This window comes from Symphalangus syndactylus, chromosome 10 (assembly GCF_028878055.3).
Source record: "Symphalangus syndactylus isolate Jambi chromosome 10, NHGRI_mSymSyn1-v2.1_pri, whole genome shotgun sequence".
NCBI classification, from domain to species: domain Eukaryota; kingdom Metazoa; phylum Chordata; class Mammalia; order Primates; family Hylobatidae; genus Symphalangus; species Symphalangus syndactylus.
Window position 1 is genome coordinate 28,815,574 of NC_072432.2, and position 27,908 is coordinate 28,843,481.

A 27,908-nucleotide genomic window follows, 5' to 3' on the forward strand; every position below is an offset into this window, starting at 1 on the left:
TAGTTTGAGTATCTGACCCCTCCAAATCTCCTGTTGAAATTTGATCCCAAAATGTTGCAGGTGAGGCCTAGTGGTGAAACCGCCTTTGCAAAATTATGACTGAGACGGTGAGAGATCTAACTTAACTGACTCCATCTTGCTTCTAATTTCCAAGCTGTCCTTGTTTATTCCTGGGCGTAGGCTGAACTAACTTTGGGAGAAAGTTAGTTTATAATTTAAACAAAGACGGTAATAGCCCTTTCCCAAAGCAGACTTCCTTCTTTTTTTTAATTTTTTTATTTTTTTTATTATACTTCAGGTTTTAGGGTACATGTGCACAATGTGCAGGTTTGTTACATATGTATCCATGTGCCACGTTGATTTCCTGGACCCATTAACTCGTCATTTAGCATTAGGTATATCTCCTAATGCTATCCCTCCCCCCCTCCCCCAACCCCACAACAGTCCCCGGAGTGTGATGTTCCCCTTCCTGTGTCCATGAGTTCTCATTGTTCAATTCCCATCTATGAGTGAGAACATGCGGTGTTTGGTTTTTTGTCCTTGCGATAGTTTACTGAGAATGACGTTTTCCAATTTCATCCATGTCCCTACAAAGGATATGAACTCATCATTTTTTATGGCGGCATAGTATTCCATGGTGTATATGTGCCACATTTTCTTAATCCAGTCTATCGTTGTTGGACATTTGGGTTGGTTCCAACTCTTTGCTATTGTGAATAGTGCCGCAATAAACATACGTGTGCATGTGTCTTTATAGCAGCATGATTTATAGTCCTTTGGGTATATACCCAGTAATGGGATGGCTGGGTCAAATGGTATTTCTAGTTCTAGATCCAAATGCTCATCATCACTGGCCATCAGAGAAATGCAAATCAAAACCACAGTGAGATACCATCTCACACCAGTTAGAATGGCCATCATTAAAAAATCAGGAAACAACAGGTGCTGGAGAGGATGTGGAGAAATAGGAACACTTTTACACTGTTGGTGGGACTGTAAACTAGTTCAACCATTGTGGAAGTCAGTGTGGCGATTCCTCAGGGATCTAGAACCAGACTTCCTTCTTGCCTGGGGACTAGATTGCCTCTGTAAGCCTAACATTAGCCACAAAATTAGAAACTATTGTTTAGGAGTCATGCAGCTAGAGGCTACAGGATTCTGACGCTCCCTAAACTGCTTCTAAGACCAGTGCTTGAGATATTTTGCAGACCCTGAACTTGATGGATCAGCTGGCCCCACCCAGATCAATAAACTGGCTCATCTGATCTTGTGGCCCCCACCCAGGAACTGACTGAGCACAGGAAGACAGCTCCAACTCCCTATAATTTCATCTCTGACCAGTCAGCACTCCTGGCTCACTGGCTTCTGCACACCCATCAAGTTATCCTTAAAAACTCTGCTCCCCAAATGCTCTGGGAGACTGATTTCAGTGATAATAAACTCCGGTGTCCCACACAGTGGGCTCTGCATGAGTTATTCTTTCTCGATTGCAATTCCCTTGTCTTGATGAATCGGCTCTGTCTAGGCAGCCGGTAAAGTGAAACCCTTGGGCAGTTACAGTGGGAGGTGTCTGGGTCAAGGGGGCAGATCCCTCATAAATGGCTTGGTGTCAATCTCATGCAAGTGAGTTCTCACTCTGTTAGTTCCCATGAGATCTGATTGTTTTTTCTTCTGTCTTTTTAAATTTTTTATTGTTTTGCACACTGAAATATGTACATCTAAGAGATCTGATTGTTGAAAAGAGCCTGGCATCTCCCTCCCCTCTATTGCTTCCTCTCTGCCATGTGACACCCCTGCCACCCCCTCACCTTCTGCCATGAGTGGAAGCTTCCTGGGGTCCTTGACAGAAGAAGGTGCTGGTGGCGTGCTTTCTGTACAGCCTGCAGATCCATGAGACAAACCTCTTCTTTATACATTACCCAGCTTCAGGTGTTCCTTTATAGCAAAGCAAAACAGGCTAAGACACAGGTCTTCCATGTTCCAAGTCTGTCTCTTCGCTGGGTTACCTCTCCACATGTCTCTGCTTTTATTTAAATGTTGTTCTTATTCTTCCCAGCATGCAAAACATATCCAGTGATTGACGGTGGTCCCTAACCAGCAAACTGAAATGAAGGAGTTCATTTCCTTGTCTCTATATCAGCAGTTCCCAGACTTTAGCAGGCATCGGAATCACCTGAGCTCCTGAGCTGCTTGTTACAGGACAGATTGCAGGACCCCACTTCTAGAGTTTCTGTTGTGGTAGGTCTGAGGTTGGCCCAAGAATCTGAATTTCTGTTTTTTTTTTGGAGATGGAGTCTCACTCTGTCATCCAGGCTGGAGTGTAGTGGTGCAATCTCAGCTCACTACAGCCTCTGCCACCTAGGTTCTCCTTCCTCAGCCTCCTGAGTAGCTGGGACTACAGGCAAGTGCCACGGCACCCAGCTAATTTTTGTATTTTTAGTAGAGGTAGGGTTTCACCATGTTGGCAAGGCAGGTCTCGAACTCCTGACCGCAAGTGATCTGTCTCGGACCAAAGCAGCTCACAGGTGTGAGCTGCTGTGCCTGGCCAAGAATCTGCATTTCTAACAAACTTCCAGGTGATGCTCATGCTGTGGGTCCTAGGACCACACTTTGAGGACTATTGTTATTTATTAATCCCAGAGAATGTGATCTTTCCTGTGGCTTTGCCATGCTGTTTGCCATGTATTGTTTGGTCCTGAAGGGGAAGAAAAATGCTTTCTTCTACCATTTTAGGTTCTTTGGCTGGTCTATAAATCAAGTTGACATAAAACAGATTAATAGTAGAAAAACAATTTTAATTACATACATATGTATGGGAGTCCCACAAAAATTAGAATCAAGGGAGTGGCCGGATGATTGAGATGCATAAATCGTCCTGAGCTACAGAAAGAAATAAAGGTTTGGGGCATGAGGGTGGTGGAGACAAATTGTGGGAAGGTGAGGGGAGAAAGTGTTTGGTGAACAAAGGCTGTCTTATTATGCGGATAAGTTTCTCAGGTGATCAGAGTTGCCTCAGCATAGGTCTCCTCCTGGTATAGATATTTTATAACTGTAAATGTCCTTTATTAAACCGGAAATTTATGCTTTATTTTATGTAGTTGAGTGGGAGGTAAAGAACTTTTCCTGCATTTCTTGATTTTCAGTTTCTTTTAGCTCAAAATAATCTACCAAAGTGGCATATTTTGGGTTGACATGTTGTGAACCTCTTCATTTTCCATTGTTTTCACAATTATAATAAACTCAGTGCTTCACCAGCTTTTCCTCATTTAATTCTCAGGATAATCCCATAAGGTAGGTGCTACATTGTTGTGACATATAAATGAGGAAGAGGAGAGGTTAAGTGACTAGCACACCATAGACCTCCCATATGTTATTTAAAGTATAGAAAGAGCATTAGATTTTAAATAATGGTATATTCAGCATATGTTTTCCACCTCGACTTCCCAAAATACTTTCCAAAAAATGGTGGAAAAAAATCATAATCCCACAAGGACAAAAAAAGTGGGAAAAGAGATGACAATAATAAAATAAAATGTGGAAACGACTTATTAATAGCAGACCAAAGGGCTGAAAACCTCACCAGACTCAGGGAACAGCCAGAAGCAGCCTCATGCTGCTGAATCCCAGAGACAGCAAAGAACTGGAAGCTCTTGGTTGCCCATGATGGTGACAGTACACTTGAGGTTAATGGAATTTGGAGACGTAGTTAAGCCCTTGGATGCCTTTGCCTAGGCTACACAGCTAGATGACAATAGCCTCCCTATTCCAGCAGAACCAGACAGACTCTGACCTTTTGGACTGTGTGTGTAGGGCTAAGGATGTGCTGCTGCACTGAAACTGGGCATTGTGTGAAAAAACTACATGCTGAAAGGTAAGGCCACATGCCCCAACACTTCTCCTTACTTAAGTCTGAGAATGCTGATGCCAGGTGATTCCTCTGTCCTCAGCAGATTTCTTTCTGAGGAAACAGATCAGACCAATAGAAAAGACCACAGAGTCTCTCAGTTGGGATCCTCAGCAAAACAGCCACACCAGATCAATTAGAGTGAAGCCACCAGTGGAGAAGCCCCTTGACCCCCGCACGCAGATTCCAATCAGCTTTTCAGTGCCCCTCTCTGAAATATCAGTGCCATGAATCATGAGGCATTTATGTCATCTCTAAAACAAAAGAGAGACAAAAACAAATAAAAAAGAAACAGCTAGTGGACAGGAAAGAGAAAGGAAACAAAGAATACAGGGAATGGAAGAAAATCTAAAAAAAGAAAAAAGTAAACAAACCTCTAATTGACATCTTCAGAGAAACAAGAGAAGATCTTGGATCCTGGAGAACAAAATTCTATTTTTAAAAATGAATTCTGTAAATTAAAAATAGCATAGCTGAAGTTAAATATTCAGTAGAAGGTTGGAAGATAAAGTGGAGGAAATCTCTCAGAAAGTGGAATAAGGAACAAGGAATGGAAAATAGAGACAAAATAAGAAAATGAGGAGATTAATCTAGGAAGTCCAGTTTGTGACTAAAGTGTTTCAGAGATAGAACAAAGATACTGGTTGAGGCCAGGCATGGTGGCTCATGCCTGTAATCCCAGCACTTTGGGAGGCTGAGGCCAGCAGATCACTTGAGGCCAGGAGTTTGAGACCAGCATGGCCAACATGGCAAAACCCCATCTCTACTAAAAATACAAAAATTAGTTGGGCTTGGTGGTGTGCACCTGTAATCCCAGCTACTCAGGAGGCTGAGGCAGGAGAATCGCTTGAACCCAGGAGGTGGAGGTTGCAGTGAGCGGAGATTGCACCACTGCACTCCAGCCTTGGTGAAACTTTGTCTCAAAAAAAAAAAAAAAAATTGGTTGAGAGGAAGGATTGGGCAAAAGATTTCTGAGAGCTCAATGACAGTCATCTTCAGATTGTAAGGTCCCACAGCGTGTCCACAAGGCCATCTTGTGCAGTCATCCAAGTTGTATCTATGGACTAAGATGGGAGTAGGGCTCCCTAAAGTGATGCAGTGCACAACCTACACAACCAGATGTGGCAGCCCAAGGAATGCAAAGAGACTCATGCTTTCAACTAGGAATTTTAGAGTACTAGGGATAGAAAAAATAGTCTCAAAGCTTTCAGAGAGGAAAAATAAGTCATATCCAGAATCTTAAGAAAACGAATGGCATCAGACTTCTCAACAGAAACATTATAGCAAGAAGACCATGGAACAATGCTTTGCAAAATGTTCAGGGAAAATGATTTCTAATCCTTGATTCTATACCCAGCTATCTCCCTTGGTACTCTTAATTATAAACAGCAGAATCCATACAGTTAGTTTAAGCAGATAGGAAATTTATTGATCCTGGACTTCTTAGGTTGTTCATGGACTTTCCTGGTGAGCCAGAGAATGCAGGCTTGTATGCCACGTTGCCAGGATCCACACCCAAAGACCACTGCAGGGACTACACTGGTGAAAACATCTCCACTACCATACCTGGCACAGACATTATACCTGGCAACAATGATGAAGAAGCTCTCCTACTGCAACCATCCCTCTCTTACTCACCAAAAAGATGGATTCTAGGCTGGGTGTGGTAGCTCCTGCCTATAATCCCAGCCCTTTGGGAGGTCGAGGCAGGTGGATCACCTGAGGTCAGGAGTCCAAGACCAGCATGGGTTCAGGGATGGGAGAAATTATCGTGACCATTTCTGCAAACAATCTACCATAGGGCATTAATACCTACTGGGGTGAACTTTGGGATTAGAAAATAGAACAGAAATAACCAGCAAGCAAATCTTTCTCTCTTTTTTTCCTTCCTAGTGGGCCACAGTAGTCCCCCTTTATCTGTGGTTCCACCCTCCTTGGTTTCAGTTACCCAAGATCAACCACAGTTCAAAACTGGGTGAGTATAGTACCATAAGATATGTTGAGTGAGGCCATATTCACATAACTTTTATTACAGTATATTTTTATAACTGTTCTATGTTATTAATAGTTATTGCTGTTAACCCCTTACTGAAAGGGTCCCCAATCCCCAGGCCATGAACTGGTACTGGTCCTTGGCCTGTTAGGAACTGGGCCACACAGCAGGAGGTTAGTGGCAGGTGAGCAAGTGAAGCTTCATCTGTATTTACAGCTGCTCCCCATCACTCGCATTCCCACCTGAGCTCCACCTCCTGTCAGATCAGTGGCGGCATTAGGTTCTCACAGGACCACGAACCCTACTCTAAACTGAGCATGCGAGGGATGTGGGTTGCACACTCTTTATGAGAATCTAATGCCTGATGATCTGTCACTGTTTCCCATGACCCCCAGATGGGACCATCTAGTTGCAGGAAAACGAGCTCAGGACCCCCACTGATTCTACATTATGGTGAGTTGTATAATTACTTCATTATATATTACAGTGTAATAATATTAGAAATAAAATGCACAATAAATGCAATGCACTTGAATCATCCTGAAACCATCCCCCACCTCCCACCATGGTTCATGGAAAACTTGTCTTCCACAAAACCGGTCCCTGATGCCAAAGAGGTTGGGAACTGCTGTCTTACTGTGCTGAATTTATAAATTAAACTCATAGGGACGTATGGGAAAAAACAGTGAATGTAGGGTTTGGTAGTATTTGAGGTTTCAGGCATCCACCTGGGTCTTGGAATGCATCCCTCAAAGATAAGGGGGGACCACTGTATTCTGTGGTGCACTGGTTCTATATGCTTTCCCTGGAGAAGGCCTGTGTGACCCAGCAACTGTCTTGGAAGCTTTCCTTCCTTTCCTCCTTCGCTTCCTTGCTTCCTACTCTTTCTGCCCTGAGATTGTACTCCCCTCCAATAAAGGATTGCAAAGAGGCTTAGCTTCAGGTTTTGTTCCTTCATATTCTGAGCTAAGACAGGATCACATCAGATTCTCGAGAGCATTAAAGGGGATAGAATGCTTCTGAGATAGACTCTGTAAGTTGCAAATTTTGTTATTCTTATTACTAACAAAAGTATATTATAATAAAATATTGACAGAGTAAAAATTACGTAGGCTATATTCTCAAATCACACAGCAGTAAATCTAGGAATTAATAAGTTTAAAGAAAACAGTGTAATTCAGAAATAAAAAATAAATAAAAGACAAAACCCATAAATGTTCCCAAATAGCATTTGGTCAATAATACAGATCATCATAAAATCGATGTAAAAAACTTAAAAAAAATATCCATGGTATGCAGCAAAAACTGTTCACATGAAAAAATTCTTAATGGTCTTGGTAAGAAAGAAAACAAAAAGGAGGCTGGCATGGTGACTCAGCACTTTGGGAGACCGAGGCGGATGGAACACTGGAGGCCAGGAGTTCGAGATCAGCCTTAGTAACATAGTGAGACCCCCATCTCTAATAAAAAAACAGAAAAACCAGCCAGGCATGGTGGCATGGGCATGTAATCCCAGCTATTCCAGAGGTTGAGGCACAAGAGTCTCTTGAACCCAGGAGGTGGAGGTTGTAGTGAGCTGAGATTGCACTCCAGCCTGGGTGATGGATTCAGACTCTGTGTCCAAAAAAAAAAGAAAGAAAGAAAGAAAAGAAAAAAGAAAACAAGGCATGAAGAAAGTATCCTATTTAAGATTTTAGGAAAAATTTAAAAAAATAAAAAATAAAACACACCAAAGGAAAGAAACTACTAACACAGCAGTAATGTGCTGGAGTCTGCTCTTACTGGCTCATGAGTGCTACTTGCTAAATTGTCAGGAATTTAATGAGGTTTTTAAACACAGTTATTATTAAAAATTACATAATATAAACTATTAAAAACAAAAGCAATAAATACTATAGTCAAAACTTCATAATTATTTGCTTTATTTTACTATCATACATGTTCTTGTGTTGATTTATGTCTGTTGCATCTGTGTGGTGGAAATACTCTAGAATGGTGGCCTACTGAGCATTCGTTTTCATCACTGCATTTACTGTCACATTGGTAGCTGGAAACCATCCACAGTGGGAATATTTACACCATGGTATTTGGTAATGCTACAAATCAGAGCCTCTGCTCTCTCTTTCTTCCCCTCTTCCTCCTCTTATACAGAGCTGCTTTTAAACCTTATCCAGCACACCTCTGACCATCTGTAAATAATCTTTCAAGAAATTTGAATTTTCCAGTTTGAGATTAGAATAAAAATGAAGATAAGGCATTAAGATGCTTTAAAAGTTCATAGTCATTTAGTGTTTTGAGTGCCCTAAATTGCAGGAATAAACTTCTGTTGTTGGGATTCTTGCCATTAAATAAATGCTAATTAATGCAAGATGTACCTTAATAGTCAGGAATGACCTTCATCCCCAAGCAATTCCCTAGACTGGGAGTAAGTAATGACTAGACTCTAAAGAATCTTTCCAGCTAGCAATCCGGGTGCTTTTGACACCTCAAAATCTAGAAATGAAGGAAAATCTATTGTATAAATATGGACTTTAGTCAAACGAAACATACTGTTTTTTTTGAGACGGAGTTTCGCTCTTTTCACCCAGGCTGGAGGGCAGTGGTGCAATCTTGGTTCATCACAACCTCCGACTCCTGGTTCAAGCAATTCTCCTGCTTCAGCGTCCTGAGTAATTAGGATTACGGGCATGCGCCACCACGCCGGCTAATTTTGTATTTTTAGTAGAGATGGAGTTTCTCCATGTTGGCCAGGCTGGTCTCCAACTCCCGACCTCAGGTGATCTGCCACCTAGCCCCCCAAAGTGTTGGGATTACAGGCGTAAGCCACTGTGTCTGGCCATTTTCTTTTTCTTTTTTTTTTTTCTAACATATAGGAAAAATTTAACTAGGTTGGTGAGTAATAGTGAAATAATAATGAATAGCAAAAATGAATAAAGCCCTCGTTCACCCTGGGGATTATTTTCTTTGAATTTGAAATAATTGTTAGTAACAAAATTTCTTATAGTAATTTGTGATAAATACATTTTAAACTGTAAGCTTTGTAAAAAAATTACGTTAAAAATGTTGGCTTGAGGCTGGGTGCCATGGCTCACATCGGTAATCTCAGGATTTTGGGAGGCTGAGGTAGGAGGATTGCTTGAGGCCAGGAGTTTGAAACCAGCCTGGGCAACCAGCAAGACTCTACAAAAAATAAAAAGTAAAAAAATTAGCCAGGTGTGGTGGCATGTGCCTGTAATCCTAGCTACTTGAGAGGCTGAGGCAGGAGGGTTGCTCGAGCCCAGGAATTGGAGGCTATAGTGAACTGTGATCACACCAATGGACTCCAGTCTAGGCAGCAAAGCAAGACCCTGTCTCTAAAAATTTAAAAAAAAAAAAATTGACCTGAGTAAAATGTTTGAGGCAGCACACAATTCCATTAGGCACCAATGGTTTAAATTCACTAAATTAAATTTGGGAGGAAAGAAGAGGCTCTCTTAATCTACTCTATATACCTCATCAAGTTTAAGTTTCAGCATAACAACATTTAAACATAATAGAGAATGGATTTCGGAGAAGGAGAAATTACAACATTATGAAAGTTAACTTACACAGTTTTACACATAACTCTTTATGCCTAGGGCATTTTATCCCTATATGAGAGAGTATTATTTTTGAAGTCTTTGCCTCAGTTTTTATGAACTACTTAATTTATGCCCAAGTTTCTTGTGGCCTATAGAATATATTTCATCCTTTTATTTCTTTGCCTCTTTTTTTTTTTTTTTAAAGAGCCAGATTAGGCTTTAGTTAGTTTGTTTGTTTGTTTTTTGAAGACATTCCCTTACACAGTAACTATTTTTTTAAAAATCTCCTTAAATAATGGTAAGATTTATTTTCTTTGTGGTTTTTTTTTCTTTTTTTTTTTTTTTAATTGAGAGTCTCTGTCGCCCAGGCTGGAGTGCAGTGGTGCAATCTCAGCTCACTACAACCTCCGCCTCCTGGGTTCAAGTGATTCTTGTGTCTCAGCCTCCTGAGTAGCTGCGATTACAGGCGCGTTCCACCATACCTGGCGAATTTTTATATTTTTAGTAGAGATGGGATTTCGCCATGTTGGCCAGGCTGGTTGCCTCAGCCTTCCAAAGTGCTGGGATTACAGGTGTGAGCCACCGTGTCCAGCCAAGATTTATGTTCAAATCAGGGGATTTTCAACTTGAAAATAAGCCATTTCCAAAGGTATCAATGAGCTAAGCCTGATATCTAAACTTTTATTTTTCTTTTGTTTTCTTTTCCTTTTTTTTTTGTTTTTTTGGTTTTTTTTGCTTTTCGCTATCTCAAAGTCATCGGAATGAAGGATTTTTCCTTTTAATGATGCATTTCCTGGGCTGATTAGAGTGTGGTGAAGCTTTGTGACTCTCCTTTGATACAATAAAACACATTAATGTAAATTTGCCTCATTGTTCTGTATGTATTTGCTGATTCTGTGCACTTGAACCATTCGGATTATATTGATAAGAATATTATATTTTGAAGGTAGGGAATTAAATGATCGTTTCTAATCATGTTAAAATATGTAAGCATTTGGATTTACTTTTGGTGTACATTAAAAATCTCTGAGGTTGAACATGGTGGCCCACGCCTGTAATCTCAGCATTTTGGGAGGCCAAGGTGGGGAGATTGTTTGAAGCCAGGAGTTTGGGACAAGCCTGGGCAAGATAGTGAGACCTCGTTTCCACAAAAATAAAAATAAATTGCCAGGTGTGTTGGCACCCGCCTGTAGTCCCAGCTACTTGGGAGGCTGAAGTGGGAGGACTGTTTGAGCCCAGGAGTTCAAGGTTGCTATTAACTATGATTGCATCACTGTACTCCAGCCTGGGCAACAGAGTGAGACCCTGTCTCAAAAAAAGAAAAAAATCTCTGGGAAACAGGACTATTTTTTTTTTCATTTGCTTTTGAGAGATAATCTAGCTGACTGATAATACATGTGAAGTTGGAGTTTCAGACTGATTGAGACACAGTAAGATTTGGGCTAGTCTTATAAACAAAATAGAAATAAAGGAAATTATGGATGACACCTCTTACTGGATCAGGAAAATATATCATGGTTTGATTGAGAGCTCAGTGTGAGCCTTTAGCATGATTTGGAGAGTCTGCTTCTAGAATCTAGAAAACTCTTTCACGCCTGACCAGTGTAAATAAGTATTTGTTGAGTAAGTGATAGGTAAAATAAATCAATAAATCAATAAATAAATCTAGAAAAATAGTCTATGTTTTCAGACTAATTATATATTTTCCCTTAAAATCTTTGACTTTTCTAAATGTAAGTTTAAGTAACACTCTTATGTTATTCTTGGATTTGCCCAAGTAGAATCGAAGGCTTTATCTGCAGTCTATTTTTGTATCATGATAATTTATCCATTGGAAGCAAGTTTGACATTGTGAAAATGAAGCAGTTATCTTCTAATGAGGGTTCCCAGAATAGAATCAGCATATTAATAAGCCTGCCTGTCATTTACCTGAAATCCATTAACTGCTTAATGTTTGTCAACTATTCATAGATCATACCTGATTCATTACTGACTATTGACTTCATTAGGCATTGTTAGTAGATCAAAGGGGTAGTAAGCCTAACAAAATAATAAGCAATGGTTGGTCACTTAAATCCCAAAAGCAGATTTTTATCTACTGATTGATTGATTGATTGAGACAAGGTCTTACTCTGTTGCCTAGGCTGGAGTTCAGTGGTGCAATCATAGTTCACTGTAAGCTTGAACTCCTGGTCTCAAGCAATCCTCCCACCTCAGCCTCCTGAGTAGCTGAGACTACAGTTCACACCACCATGCCCAGCTAATTCTTTATTTTAGTTTTTATTAGAGATGAGGTCTTGCTGTGTTGCCCAGGCTGGTCTTGATTCCTAGGCTCAAGGGATCTTCCTGCCTCCTCCCAAAGTGCTGGGATTATAGACATGAGCCACTGCACTTGGCCTAAAAGCAGATTTTTAAAAATCTACCCATTTGCACACTGACCAAAAGCAGGTTCTTTTAAAAATACCTTTTGTATGAATTTAAGAGAATCTCTAATTCATATAATTATTAACTGACAATTAAATCTGTTATTATCAGAACAGCTACTACCACTTGATTGAGTTTAATAGGAATCAGCCAACTGATGATCCTTAGTACAAATACCTCTCTTCTAGCTATTTTGATATATAACTAGTATATTTAGCATATACTAGTTGGCTAATTATTATAGATATAATTGTAGGATTTTGTCTTATTAGTTGTCAGTCAACCAAGGAAGAAAAAGTAAGAGTCTTTTACAAAAAGCCTATGGGAGTGGGTAGGATGAAGCTGAACTTTCTTTTTTTGAACACAGCAGATATAGAGCTCCATAAGAAACATGTTTGCCTGTATCAGTTACCAATTAGTTGCCATCCAGATGAATACACAATGATACATTTGTTATATTTTAGCAATATGGTTTTTGTGAAGCCAGTATGTATCTTAAAAATTAAGAAAGGCGTTATTCATTTATTCATTGATATGGTTTGGCTGTGTCCCCACCCAAATCTCATCTTGAATTGTAGCTCCCATAATCCCTGGGTGTCATGGGAGGGATCTGGTGGGAGGTAATTGAATCATAGGGGCAGGTTTTTCCCCATGCTGTTCCATGATAGTGAGGAAGTCTCATGAGATCTGGTGGTTTTAAAAAGGGCAGTTCCCCTGAACACACCCTTTTGCCTACTGCCATATAAGATGTATCCTTGCTCTTCATTCACTTTCTACCATGATTGTGAGGCCTCCCCAGCTAATTGGAAATGTGAGTCTATGAAACCTCTTTCCTTTATAAATTACCCGATCTCAAGTATATCTTTATTAGCAGCATGAGAACAGACAAATATATCCATTCAACAAATATTTATGCACTGGAGATGTGGGCAGGGGCCAGGTTCTGTAGGGTCCCGTAGGTCATGACAAGGAGTTTGGACATTATTGTCATCAAACTTGGTGAAACGTCTGAAATAAACAAATACAACATTTGTTTTGCTGTCTAAAAATATCACCGTGCTGGCCAAGAATATGCTGCAGTAACGCAAGAGTTAAGGGGTTATTGCAATAGTCAGGGCAAGAAAGAATGGTGGCCTGAATCAGGGTAAATGTGGTGGCAAGGGAGAAAAGCCAGCAGGTTCATGTTGTGTAGGTTGAGAAACTAGCAGTTGAGTGAACAGAGAACCTGAACTCCCTCTGAACCTACGTATGTTTTTCTTAGATGAAAGATGATCTTATAATGATTGCTAAGGTAGAGAACACACATTTATATACCCCTTTTAATAACTGATATTTTATAACATTTGTATATATTTATGGGGTGCATGTGATATTTTGTTACATGCATAAATTGTGTAATGACTAAGTCAGGGTATTTGGGGATGTTCATCGATGATAAATACTTTGAGTATTTATCATTTCTATGTGTTGGGAACATTTCAAATCCTCTCTTCTAGCTATTTTGAAATATATAATGCATTGTTGTTAACTATAGTCACCCTACTCTGCTAGTGAATACTAGAACTTATTCCTTCCACCTAACTGCATTTACCTTTTTAAAAATGTTTACCTGAAATTTTGGAAATGGTCTACAAATCAGTGCCATTTCATCCATTCTATGGTGAAATTACTGAACAGAGGAATACTATTGGATATGCAAGACAGATAAGAGAACGTATAGACCTATTAAATATTAAGCAAAGATGCCCTGGCATAACTTTATTAAGTTCCAAGTGAGTAATTTTCAATGTATAGCACAAGGAAAAGCTTTCCCTGTGTTGAATGATCCAATTGTTGGTAAGAATACAGCTCCTATGTCCCTGGAGTCAATTTTCTACTACACGGAGATGCACCGTGCAAGGAGGTTGCACAGGGTATGAAATCTCCAGGAACAAATGAAACTGAGATCGCCTAAGCAGCAGTCCTATATTCCAGAGATACCACCGAATGGTTTATGATTCTGATATAAGAACTCTGAAAAGTCAACTTGGTTGAGCAGGTTTTTGATTTGGAAGCTTCAAGAGATGATTTAAAGAGGTTGGTTTGGCCAGGGAGAGAAGCCCTCATGTATTTTTATGTCATTTCTACCAAGAGCTTCATATAGCCAGTACAAAGAAGCACTACCTATCTCCTGTACACATGATTTTCTTTTCTTTTTTTTTTGACGGAGTCTTACTCTGTCATCCAGGCTGGAGTGCAGTGGCACGACCTTGGCTCACTGCAACCTCTGCCACTCGGGTTCAAGCGATTTTCCTGCCTCAGCCTCCCGAGTACCTGGGACTACAGGCGCCTGCCACCGCACCTGGCTAATTTTTGTAATTTTAGTAGAGACAGGATTTCAACATCGTGGCTAGGCTAGTCTTGAATTCCTGACCTTGTGATCCAGCCGCCTCAACCTTACAAAATGCTGGGATTACAGGCGTGAGCCACTGCACCCGGCCCACATGTTTTTATATCTGTTGAGGCAATAACACATAAATACATAAAACAATGAACAAAAGAGCTTGAACACTGAGTATTACAATATGATGGAAAGAGCATAGACTTTGAAGTCAGACATAGCTTCAAATCTTGCTTTTTTTCCCCCTCACCCAAATGAGTGACTTCAGGCAAATTACTAACCTCACTGAGTCTTGAGAAAAAACAAATGGAGATACTGGTACCTTTTCTTCCCCCAGTGTAGTAGGATCAAGTAGAAAAACGTGAACGATTATAGATGCTTAATGAGTATTTTAAGTTTCAATAGCGTAGTTTTGAATTACAGAACAAGGAAGAGCTTCCCCATGTTGAAGGACTTAGAATGACGCCTGATAAGAAAATTGTTAGCATACCCATTTGTTCTGAGTGTCCCTCGAGTGGCGATGAATGAAACAAAGCTTGGAAGTGTTAGCTTTGTGCTATTGAATAGTCAGAGATGAGAAAAGTATAAAATGTGCAAATTGTAAAGTCCAGGAAAGCGTAAAAGGCATTAGAAAGGGAAAGATGAGCATGGGCTTTTAGTAAACTGGAAACTATTAGTCTCAGAAGGCTGATTAAAATGTGGATAAGCAGGTAGAAGGAGGGGTGTGATAGGAAACTGGAAATATCCATTACCTTTCTCTTGTGAACTGAAATCCTCTTCCCCAGCCAGGATCAGGGCCAGGAGAGCCAGCCAAACCAGATGATATTTCTGTTTTCCTTTTCCTGGTTCAATTTCTGCTGGACTCTGATTCTCAGCCAAGGTAACTCAAAAGGTCTCTGCTTTCAGTAGCAGGTTCTACTGCCAACTTCTGTCTCCACATCTTCAAAATCAAGGTAGAATTTGACACGGCCAAGTGCACCAGACAAAAAGCAGAACGACTCTTTGATTTCTTTCTTTTCTTTCCTTTCCTTTTCTTTCTTTCTTTCTTTCTTTCTTTCTTTCTTTCTTTCTTTCTTTCTTTCTTTCTTTCTTTCTTTCTTTTTCTTTCTTTCTTTCTTTTCCTTCCTTCCTTCCTTCCTTCCTTCCTTCCTTCCTTCCTTCCCTCCCTCCCTCCCTCCTTTCTTCCTTTCTTTTTTTCCCTTTCTTTCTTTCTTTCTTTCTCTTTCTTTCTTTCTTTCTTTCTTTCTTTCTTTCTTTCTTTCTTTCCTTTCTTTCTTTCTTTCCTTCTTTCTTTCTTTCTTTCTTTCTTTCTTTCTTTCTTTCTTTCTTTCTTTCTTTCTTTCTTTCTTTCCTCTCTCTCTCTTTCTTTCTTTCTTTTTTCTTTTTTCCTTTGAGACAGGATCTTATTCTGCTGCCCAGGCTTGAGTACAGTGGCATGATCGTGGCTCACTGCAGCCTCAACCTTCTGGGCTCAATCAACCCTCCCATCTCAGCCTCCTGAGTAGCTGGGACTACAGGCATATGCCACCATGCCTGGCTAAGTTTTATTTATTTATTTGGAGACGAGGTCTCACTATATTGCCCAGGCTTGTCTCAAACTCCTGAGCTCAAGCAATCCTCCCTCCTCAGCCTCCCAATGTGCTGGGATGACAGACATGAGCCACCATGCCCAGCCCCCTTTGAGTTCTTAGAAGAAACAATATGTATGGAGCTCCACATGTATGCAAAGAACTTTGTGGTGTACTTTGTAAAATGCAGAGAACTCCAAGTCAGTGCTTAATCTCAAGGCAAGAGAGGCTCAGAATCTATAATAATTTAAGGGACTATGGATATGTAAAAGGAGATGACCCTGAAAGTCAAATGGCAAAATTCATCCTTCATGGATTTGTGAGGAAAGAAGCAGTTACTTTGTGAAATGAAGCTGATACAGTAGTGCGTGGGGTTGTTGTTAAGAGTAAATGAATAAATACACAGAAAAGCACTTAGAACACTGCCCTGCACACAGTGTGTGTTCAGTAAATGTGAGCAATTATTGGCTTCAAGCAGTGCTTCCTAATCTGCCTAATGATAAAAATCACCTGAGAGGGCTTGTTAAATTTGAAGGTTTCCAGATCCCTCTCTGAAGATTCTATTTGGGTTGGCCTGAAAAAGTGTGGGGGAGACGAAATGTTTATGTTCAGCAAGTGTCCTGGAATTCTTCAGATTTCTTTAGTTTAGAAAATACCACCTGAAAGCAATGTTTCTCAGATTATCAGTATTTCAGAGACATCTGGGTGTCCCGCCCACAGGGTCCTGGAAAATAGTGAATCATCTACATATTAACAAAAGTCTAAGATAATTCTGAAACTGGTAGAGTTGCAAAGGGGCTTTATCCCACTTCTTTAAAAGGCCCCTTAAAGAGATCCACTGGCTTCTTGTTTTGTTTTGTTTTCAAAACAGAGTCTCTCTCTGTTGCCCAGGCTGGAGTGCAGTGGTGCGATCTCTGCTCACTGCAACCTTCACTTCCCGGGTTCAAGCAGTTCTCCTGCCTCAGCCTTCTGAATAGCTGGTATTACAGGCATGTGCCTCCACGCCTGGCTAATTTTTGTATTTTTAGTAGAGATGGGGTTTCACCATGTTGGCCAAGCTGGTCTCAAACTCCTGACCTCTTGATGTGCCCGCCTCGATCTCCTAAAGTGCTGGGATTACAGGCTTGAGCCATCACACCCAGCCTCCACTGGCTTCTTATACACTATTTCCAAACTTTGGTGCTTGGTCCAAGTATCAAAATTTTGGAGAGAAAAGGAGGCAGGTAGGTATCTCCAAATTCAGATTCCTAGGCTTGTCCTGCTGAGATCTTTAATCAGTAGATTTGGGGTGGGGCCTGAGCACCTGCATAGTTTAAGTTTCTGAGGATATTCTGTTGTGCATCGTGTTTTGGGGACCCTTAGACTCTACCCCAGAGCAAGACAGCTGGGTTGGTATTAAGATACCTTGGGAAAGAATGTGTGCATTCAGAACAGGACTGGTTCCTGGAGAAATACAGGGGTTGACTGAGAGCGACAGGAGGCAGCCAAATGCCTAAGCGGTTAGGGGCAGGTCCCCAGTAAAACTTTACCTCCAAGCTGAAGACAATTTGAAACCTGAAAGCCAAGCTACAAGTTAAATCCTCAAAATGGGATTGACAACTTATCTTCCCGTTTGCTGTGCTTTCCTCTGATTGACCCCACCCTTCACCTATTTTACACATGCCTACCCTTTCCTAATTGGTTTTCTACACTGTCGTGCCCACCTTTGGGTGGTGTCTTTGCTTCAACCTTTTTTGCATATGCACAAACCCGTCAGCATGCACTCCCCATGCTGAGTCATAAAAGACCCCCGACCCAGGCACACAGCAGGAACTTTTCCCACCTTTGGGTAGGGGAACCACGTCCCTCCTACCCACAATGTCCCCACTCTGCTGAGAATTTTTCTTTTGCTTAATAAATTCTACTCCACTCACTCTCCAGCGTCCACATGTCTAATTCTTCTGACAAGAACTTGGACTTCGCTGAGCTAAGGAGCAGAAAGACCGCAACAAAATGAGAACCCTCAAGTGAGTGAAGAGCCCCAGGACCCCTGCTCATTCATTCTGAATTCTCGGATTCCAGACCTGGTGCCTCAGCTGCCGGCAGCAGCCAGCTCAGGGAAAGGAACCCGGCCACACAAGAAATCACTAGGCTCTTCTTCCAGGCGGGCCTAATAAGCCACTTCTATAGGTGACCTCTTTATACCAGGGAGGCACCCAGCAGGCTTCTCATCCTGTTTGTATTGGCCTCTGTCTGAATTGCAGCTCCTGCAATTGACTGTGATCTCTGTCACGTCCTATGAACCCCAGATATCTGAGATAGGTCTCAGTCAATTTAGGAAGCTTATTTTGCCAAAGTTAAGAATGTGCGCCCATGACACAGCCTTAGGAGGTCCCGATGACATGTGCCCAAGGTGTTCAGGGCACAGCTTGGTTTTATACATTTTAGAGTAACATGAGACATAAATCAATATATGTAAGATGAACTTGGTTTGGTCCAGAAAAATGGTTGCATTCTTTTTTTGTTTGTTTGTTTTTGAGACAGAGTTTCACTCTTGTTGCCCAGGCTGGATTGCAATGGCGTGATCAGCTGACTGCAACCTCTGCCTCCTGGGTTCAAGCAATTCTCCTGCCTCAGCCTCCTGAGTAGCTTGGGATTACAGATGCCTGCCACCACGCCCAGCTAATTTTTTGTATTTTTAGTAGAGACAGGATTTCACCACGTTGGCCAGCTGGTCTTGAACTCCTGTCCTCAAGTGATCCACCTGCCTCAGCCTCCCAAAGTGCTGGGATTACAAGTGTGAGCCACCGCGCCTGGCCAATGGTTGCATTCTTTTGAGTTTCTGATTGGCCTTTCCATAAGAGGCAATTAGATGTGCATTTATCTCAGTAAGCAGAGGAAGGCTTTGAATAGAACGGTAAGCAGGTTTGCTCTAAGCAGTTCCCAGCTTAAATTTTCTCTTTAGCTTAGTGATTTTGGGAGTCCAAGATTTATTTTTCTTTCACACCTCCCTTCTTGCAGCTCTCATTGCCCCACACAGGCAAGGAGAGCCTCTCTCCCATGGGCTTCAGCCTTTCCTGTGGCCTCCAGAGCTTCTGTTCTGTAATCAGTGTGTCCTCTTCAGCCTCAAACTATCCCGTATTGCTTCCCTCTCCTCCTCGACTCAACTTGAGACTCTCTTAAATGGGACTATTTATTTTCTTTTTCCCCAAATGCCTCAAAGTCAGGATAAGAGGGGCACTGTCTTTTGTGGTCACCCCTAAAACATTTTCAAGGTCACGAGTCTACTGTGGAAACAATTAAATTCATCTTTCTTATGGTGCTTACTTAGCAGCCCAACTCCTGACTGTTTTTAGAAAACTGCAGGGTTCACCTATAACATATCCTTCTCTGGGGCCTCTTGTTTCCTTGATGGGGTGAACGATGTTGTGTGTGTCTGAGCATACTCAGTGTTCCTAGTATCGTTACTGAAAACGGGTTTGTACTTGTCCATTTTTACACTGCTGATAAAGACGTACCTGAGACTGGGCAATTTACAAAAGAAAGAGGTTTAATGGACTCACAGTTCCATGTGGCTTGTGAGGCCTCACAATCATGGTGGAAGGTGAAAGGCACGTCTCACATGCAGGCAGACGAGAAGAGAATGAGAGCCAAGCAAAAGGGGTTTCCCCTTATAAAACCATCAGATCTTGTGAGACTTATTAACTACCACAAGAACAGGATGGGGGAACCCCGCTCCATGATTCAATTATCTCCTACTGGGTCCCTCCCACAACATGAGGGAATTATAGGAGCTAAAATTTAAGATGAGATTTGGGTGGGGACCCAGCCAAACCATATCAGGGTCCTGATCCAGATCCCAAGAGAGGGTTCCTGGATCTTTTGCAAGAAATAATTAAAGGTGAATCCATAGAGTATAGTGAAAGCAAGTTTATTAAGACAGTAAAGGAATAAGAGTGGCTACTCCTTAGGCAGAGCAGCCCCAAGGGCTGCTGGTTGGCTATGTTTATCTCCCTTCCCCTCCCTTCCCTTCCCCTTCCCTTCCCCTCCCTTCCCTTCCCCTTCCCTTCCCCTCCCTTCCCGTCCCCACCCCTCTCCTCCCCTCCCCTCCCGTCTTGCATTTTTTTCTTTTTCTCTCTTTGTCGCCCAGGCTGGAGTGCAGTGGCACGATCTCAGCTCACTGCCATCTCCACCTCCCAAGTTCAAGCGATTCTCCTGCCTCAGCCTCCTGAGTAGCTGGGACCAAAGGCGTGTGCCACTACGCCCAGCTAATTTTTGTATGTTTAGTAGAGACAGGGTTTCACCACGGTGGCCAAGCTGGTCTCGAACTCCTGATCTCAAGTGATCTGCCTGCCTCAGCCTCCCAAAGTTCTGGGATAATAGGCATGAGCCACTGTGTGCCAGGCCCTATTTCAAGAAATATGCCAAACAAAGGATAGATTATTCTTGAGTTTTCTAAGAAAAGGCTGGGCAATTCCCAGAACTCAGGGCTCCTCCACTTTTTAGACCATAGAGGGTAACTTCCTGATGTTGCCATGTAACTTCCTGATGTCGCCATGGCATTTGTAAACTATTATGGTGCTGGTGAGAGTGTATTTTAGCGTGCTAATGCATTATAATTAGCGTATAATGAGCAGTGAGGAAGACCAGAAGTTGTTCACTGCCATCTTGGTTTAGGTGGGTTTTGACTGGCTTCTTCACAACATGTTGTTTTGTCAATAAGGTCTTTGTGACCTGTACCTTGTGCTGGCCTCCTGTCTCATCCTGTGACTTAGGATGCCTTTACCTCCCAGAAATGCAACCCAATAAGTCTCAGCCTTGTTTTACCCAGCCCCTATGCAAGATGGAGTCGCACTGATTTGAACACTTCTGATAATATGTCCAGTGTGAGAATAAAGGTGGCCAGAAGTAGAGGTGATTATTAGGCCAGGTTGAATGAGCAGTGCTAGAAATGCAGAGCAGAGTAAGGGGAAGCCTGACAGAAACATTTCTTTTTCTTTTCTTTTTTGAGACAGGGTCTCGCTTTGTTGCCCAGGCTGGAGTGCAGTGGCAGAACCATGGCTCACTGAAGCCTCAAAGTCCCAGGCTCAATCTGTCCTCCCATCTCAGCCTCCCTAGTAGCTGGGACTTCAGACACACACCACTATACCCAGCTAATTTTTGTATTTTTTTGTAGAGATGAGGTTTTGACATGTTTCCCAGGCTAAAACTTAACTTTTCCTCCCCTCCCCTCCCCGCCTCCCTCCCCACCTCCCTCCCTCCCTCCCTTCCCTCCTTCCTTCCTTCCTTCCTTCCTTCCTTCCTTCCTTCCTTCCTTCCTTCCTTCCTCTCCTGCTTTCTTGTCTGTCTCTGCCACTAAGGCTGAAGTATAGTGTTGTGATGTTAGCTCACTGTAGCCTTGAACTCCTGGGCTCAAGCGATCTTCCAGCCTCCTGAGAAGCTGGGACTATAAGCAGGCACCATCATGCCCAACTTTTTTTTTTTTTCTTTTTTTTTTGGAGATAGAGTTTCACTCTTATTGCCCAGGCTGGAGTGCAGTGGTGCAGTCTTGGCTCACAGAAACCTCTGCCTCCTGGGTTCAAGTGATTATCTTGCCTGAGCCTCCCAAATAGCTGGGATTATAGGCACCCGCTACACACCCGGCTAATTTTTGTATTTTTAGTAGAGATGGGGTTTCACCATGTTGGCCAGGCTGGTCTTGAACTCCTGACCTCAGGTGATCTGCCTGCCTTGGCCTCCCAAAGTGCTGAGATTATAGGTGTGAGCCACCATGCCCGGCCCCAACTAATTTTTTAATTTTAAAAATTCTTTTAGAGATAGGTTGTCACAATGTTGCCCAGGCTGGTCTCAAACTCCTGGGTTCAAGTGATCCTCCTGCCTCAATTTCCCAAAGTGTTGGGATTACATGTGTAAGCTACCATGCTTGGCCCCAAAACATTTATTAGGGGCCATTTTTATCAAGAAATAAGCTGGCTGGGTGCTATGGCTCATGCCCATAATCCCAGCACTTTGGAAGTCTGAGTTGGGAGGATTGCTTGAGGCCAGGAGTTTGAGACCAGCCTGAAAAACATAGTGAGACCCCCATCTCTATAAAAAACTGAAAGTTTAGCCAGATGTGGTGGTGCATACCTGTAGCTCCAGTTACTCGGGAGGCTGAGGCGGGAGGATCCCTTGCGCCCAGGAGTTTGAGGCTGCAGTAAACTATATCACATCACTGCACTCCAGTCTGGGCAACAGAGTGAGACTCTGTTTCAAAAAAAAAAAAAAAAAAAAAAAAGCAAGCATTAATACCTTATATGCAGCTTCTGACTTGCCATAAAATGTACACATCATGTCGTGAAAGAAGTTATGTTTTTAAATATAGAGCAATTCTCAAAGTGCATCACAAAGGGAAGGAAGTAGTGGTGGGGATGGTTGGCCCTAGACATAAGCCATAAGAAGATGTGCTGATGTAACGAATTTAAAAACAATAATTAAACTCACAACAAATCTGTGTGCTTCTCTTAAAAATCTTAATCTGCTAGCAATTCTAAACAATATTGATAAAATATGCCTTCCAAAAACTCTGATTCTTAACAATTGCTGTGATAACTGGGTTTATGGTTGAGTAAGCTTCAAATGAGCATATTTTAATTATTTTTTTTTTTTGAGACAAAGTTTTGCTCTTGTTGCCTGGGCTGGAGTGCAATGATGCAATCTCAGCTCACTGCCACCTCCACCTTCCAGGTTCAAGCGACTCTCCTGCCTCAGCCTCCCGAGTAGCTGGGATTACGGGTGCCCGCCACCACACCTGGCTAATTTTTGTTTATTTAGTAGAGATAGGGTTTCAACTAAATTGACCAGGCTGGTCTTGAACTTCTGACCTCAGGTGATCCACCCTCCTCGGCCTCCCAAAGTGCTGGGATTACAGGCGTGGGCCGCTGCAACCGGCTTTAATTGCTTATTCTTTATTTTCATTTTTACTTATTTATTTTTAGAGATAAGATCTTGCTCTGTGGCCCAGGCTGGACTGCAGCCTTGAACTCCCAGGCTCAATTGATCCTCCCATGTCAACCTCTCAAGTAGCTGGGACTACAGGCCTGAGTCACCGTATGTGCCTAATTAATTTTTTGTGTGTGTGTGTGTGCAGATGGGGTTTTGATATGTTGCCCAGGCTGGTCTGGAACTCCTTGCTTCAAGCAATGTGTTGAGATTACAGGCATGAGGCACTGTGTTCAACCTAATTACTTATCCTTTAGTAAACATCGTATCCTAGCAGCACATTAACCTGGAACACTTGCAGGTATACAGTCAGTCATACAGTGGACTCATCTATGTGTATTCATTCACAGAAGATGCTCATGAAGGCTCAGCATCTTCGGAGGCCTTTTCCAAGCACCGTGGCACTGCATATTCTTGAGTTTCACAGTAGTCTTGGAATAAATAATGATAGTATGGGATTGCAAAGAAAAGAAACTGCCTGAATTACTTTATTTATTTATGAGACAGAGCTTTGCTCTTGTCACCCAGGGTGGAGTGCAGTGGTGCGATCTTGGCTCACTGCAACCTCCGCTTCCTGGGTTCAAGCAATTCTCCTGCCTCAGCCACCCAAGTAGCTGGGATTACAGGTGCCACCACTCCTGGCTTATTTTTTGTATTTTTTGTAGAGATGGGTTTGGCCAGGCTGGTCTTGAACTCCTGACCTCAGGTGATCTGCCCACCTTGGCCTGGGATTACAAAGTGCTGGGATTACAGGTGTGAGCCACCGCTCCTGGACCCCTGAATTACTTTAATCTGTCATTCCCTATGGCCACTTGGAGTTTCTATTTGTGTTTAAAATCCAAAAGAGTGAAAAAAAAAAAGAGACTTAATTGCATTGTATAATATTTTTGTTTGGTAAGTGCAGATTTTATTTCATACATGAAATATTTTATTGGATTTGAATAGTATCTTTTAAACTGAAATTTATTCTTTAATTTTAATAAATTGTTTTTAAACTAAAGAACAAATAAAATAATAATTATTATGAATTATTTCATGATTATTGCTTTTTGGAGCATAGATGAATGAGGTGTTAAAAATGATGCACTCTGATTGTCTAATATGCTAGAAATACTAGGTGCACGGCTGATTCCTCAAAACATCACTGTTGGCTTCAATTAAAAGAGAGCATATTAATTAAGATAGAGAGAAAGTAGTTTTTATAACCAACTTTTCATCTCCCTCCACTCCCATAGTAATTCAGGAAAAATTGAGTAACTTGTTAAGATCTCTGGATATGCTTTATCACCTATGAGAGGGCTTCAAGGACCAGAGGGGTTTGTTCCTTGAATGTTTCACATTTCAAAATTTATGTCTGTTCAATGGCAATTTGGGGAAAAGTTGTCTTTTATTTTTTATTAAAAAAATTTCTTTTGAGACAGGGTCTCAATCTGTCACCCAGGCTGGAGTGTAGTGGTGTAATCATGGCTCACTGCAGCCTTAACCTCCTGGGCTCAAGGGATTCTCTTGCCTCAGCCTCCTGAATAACTGGGACACAGGCGTGTACCACCAAGCCCAGCTAATTTTTTAAATTTACTTTTTTTTTTTTTGTACAGATGGGGATCTCACTTTGTTGTCCACGCTGGTCTCAAACTCCTGGCCTCAAGCAACCCTCCTACCTGAACCTCCCAAACTGCTGGGATTATAGGCATGAGCTTGGCCTAGACAAATTGTCTTTTAAACATGGTAAACATGTTAACGGGTATCTTAAATTTATTTATTATCTGTCATCTTGTGACAGAAAGGTTCCTAATAATTTTAAAATAAGGAAAAATGTTTGGCATTGAGTGTTGTAATTTAGGAAGTAGCCTAGGATATGGTCACCAAGTTTAAGCAGTAAAATATTTTGGGGGTATGTACGCATGGCAGCACTTAGTGAAAATTGCAGATAGTGAAAGATACTTTTTGAAATTTGTTCAATAAGTTACTTGTGAATTATTGGATTTTCTGGAGACCAAGGGTGTTGTCTCAGGTTGGTCAAGTTCTCATTCCCTACGTGTAGCTTGACCTCCTGGCCACACGCTCTTAAAACCATTGGCAGGGATCACCTGCAGGATTTAAATAGTTTCCTCTCCCTCTTCCCTTTCCCTTTCCTCTTTCCCTTCCTCACCTCTCTGCATTTTTGTCCCTCTCTTCCTGGTTTTACTTTCATGCCAAAGGCTTACAGTTAAATTCCCCTGGGTTACATTTGCAAAATTAATTTGTGTATCATCCAACTCCACAGTATTTGGCAAGTCATCGTATTTTGGCTTCTATCTTCATTTCACTTGCATTAAAACAGATTAAAACAATCCAAGGAATACAGAGTGTATGATTAAGATAAATGCATGCTACACGGGAGTTCGTTACGTGCATATTTTTGCAAATAAATCTGACCTTAAAAGGTAATTGCTTTAGGACCTTGAAAAAATCAAGGATGAAGGATTTCTCTTAAGCAGCATACTTTTGCTTCTCTAGGGTTAGCAAAGAGAAGAGCTTTCAGAACACCAAAGTCAATGATAAGTCAAAGAGTTTTGCTACATTCTCCTTTGTTTTCTACCCCAAACATATTAAGCAATATCTGGATATTACTCTCATTGGTTTTTGGGCATCCACAAATGAGATAGTTCTTTATAAAATCTCTGAACAGCCCTGGACTCGTGTTTACTTGGGCAGAGGTATATACGAAGGAATTGGCCTGCAGCACACAGCTGAATTCGGTGGCCCTGAGTGAGTATCTACTTTATAAGGTGGTGGTGTTCTGCCCTCTGCTATCACCCCTGGAATAAAAAATATAGGTGAGAAGACACCAGTCATCACTTTCTCCTCCCTGGAGGCATGCTCATTGGGCTGATTTTCTCTAATAATTTTCCTAACTGGAGAGGGTGCATGCACACATTTTAAATTAAGAGAAGATTCCTACAGGCAAACAGAACACGTTCTCCCCTTGTTGCAATATTTGTCTTCTGGGAAAGGACTTGCAGAGCCTTGTGGTAAGTTGCTTAATAGTGGTCATGGTCGGTTTATCTCATTTTTCCCTCTAAGAGAGAGGGGACAAAATAATTGCCTGGTGAATATCAGGGTCCCTAGGCTTATATGGGGAAATTGGATGAAAGGTCTTCCAGGACAGCAATGTTTTATTTTGAAATCAAAAATTGGCTTTCCAGGGCAGGGATTTTGAGGGGAGTCCATAATCCTCAGGGAAGTCCTTGGTCTTTGGGTGGGCTCCTGGATGGTGGAGATTCTTCTAAAAAGAGGCAACACAGTCTTTGTTTTTTTTTTTTTAGACAGAATCTCGCTCTTTCGCCAGTCTGGAGTGCAGTGACATGATCTCGGCTCACTGCAACCTCTGTCTCCCAGATTCAAGCACTTCTGCCTCCTGCCTCAGCCTTCTGAGTAGCTGGGAGTACAGGCACGCGCCACCATGTCTGGCTAATTTTTTTTGTATTTTTAGCAGTGATGGGGTTTCACCATGTTGGCCAGGTTGGTCTTGAACCCCTGACCTCAAATGATCCACTCTCCTTGGCCTCCCAAAGTGCTGAGATTACAGGCATGAGCCACCATGTCCAGCCTAGCACTGTCTTTTTTGTATGCACATTTTATCAGTTTTTAAAAAGCTTCTCTGACTTTTAAAATCATTTTTAGTAATTCTTCCATAGCATTCCCGAAGCTAAGACTTGCTCTGCAAATTATATTAAAAGTAATTCTTAATTCTTATGCGAAACTTTTATGCCATTATCCCATTTCGTTTTTCACAATTTTAAATAAAACAGATCAAACACCAAGTACACAAGATCAGTACAGATGGTCCCGACTTTCAATGTTCAGCTTACAATTTTCTGACTTTAGGATGGTGCAAAAGCAGTATGCATGTGGTAGAAACTGTCCTTTTAAAAATTTTGAGCCAAGTATGGTTTCTCATGCTTATAATCCCCGTACTTTGAGAGGCCAAGGCCGCAGGATTGCTTGAGCTCAGGAGTTTGAGACCAGCCTGGGAAACATGGTGAGACCCCATTTCCACAAAAAATAAAAAAATGAGTCAGGTGTGGTCATGCTTACCTGTGGTCGTAGCTACTCAGGAGGCTAAGGTGGGAGGATTGCTTGAAGCCCAAGAGGTTGAGGCTACAGTGAGCTATGATTATACCACTGCACTTCAGCGTGAGCGAGAGTGAGATCTGGTCTCAAAAAAATTTTTTAAAGAAATCTTTCCCTAGGTTAATGATACTAGCAATACGTAATGTGATATTCTCTTTCAATACTGGACGGCAGCATTGTGCTGCAGCTTCCAATCAGCCAAGTAATCAAGACAGTAAACAACTGATACTCTACAGTGTGCTATGTTGCCTTTTTTAGATATTGTGTTTTGTGTTTTTACATCCTATCATGTCTACAAATTGCCCACCTGTGTCTCCTGCTTCAAGTGAAAAGAGAAAGGCAATTACCCTTGAGGCAAACTCAAGATAAGGTGGGACACAGTGGCTCATGATTGTAATCCCAGCTACTAGGGAAGCTGAAGTGGAAGGATCACTTGAAGCCTAGAGTTTGAGACCAGCCTCTAAAAAACCCCCCAAAACAAACACAAAGAGAAACACCTCAAGATAATTGCCCATCATGAAGGACAATGTTAGCAAGCCAGTAATGTCCATTGCATGTGAATTAGGACTGTTGCAATCAACAATCTCAATCATCTTAAAGGATAAGAAGGGAATGAATGATTGAAAATGTTTACGGCAAGTCATGGCTAGTTCCAACGCTTCAAAAGACATCATAATTTTCATAATAACATGAAGGTCATCAGTGAGGCAGCAAGTGCTGACTGAAGATGTCACATCTTTAAAGGAAGAGCTGTGTCTTAGTCCATTTTCTGTTGCTTATAAAATAATACATGAAACTTGGAAATTTATAAGAAATGAAATTTATTTTTACAGTCGGGAGTCTGAAAAGTCCAAGTTTGATGGCTGCATCTGGTAAGGGCCTTCTTGCTGGTGGGGACTCTTTGCAGAGTTCTGAGGTGGTGCAAGGCATCTCATAGCAATGAGCCTTAACATGCTAACTTAGATTTCTCTTCCTCTTCTTATAAAGCCACCAGTCCCACTCCCAT

General features: G+C 41.7%; 1 protein-coding gene across 6 annotated transcripts in view; it reads left to right on the forward strand.

The window, feature by feature from the left end:
- The window catches only part of LOC129492003 (small ribosomal subunit protein eS17-like), a 92,564-nt gene that overhangs the window by 20,083 nt on the left and 44,573 nt on the right, over positions 1 to 27,908 (forward strand). For 3 of the 6 annotated variants that reach the window (XM_063611109.1, XM_063611108.1, XM_063611110.1), the window contains exon 3: positions 5,798 to 5,879. The exons of 1 other annotated variant lie outside the window; for it this stretch is intronic. The gene's annotated coding sequence lies outside the window, so the exon portion shown is untranslated. Of the gene's footprint in view, positions 1 to 2,204; positions 2,239 to 5,797; positions 5,880 to 6,292; positions 6,351 to 24,384; positions 24,572 to 27,908 lie in introns of those variants that run through there. 2 more of the 6 variants (XR_008660685.2, XM_063611111.1) reach the window with 2 other exon arrangements.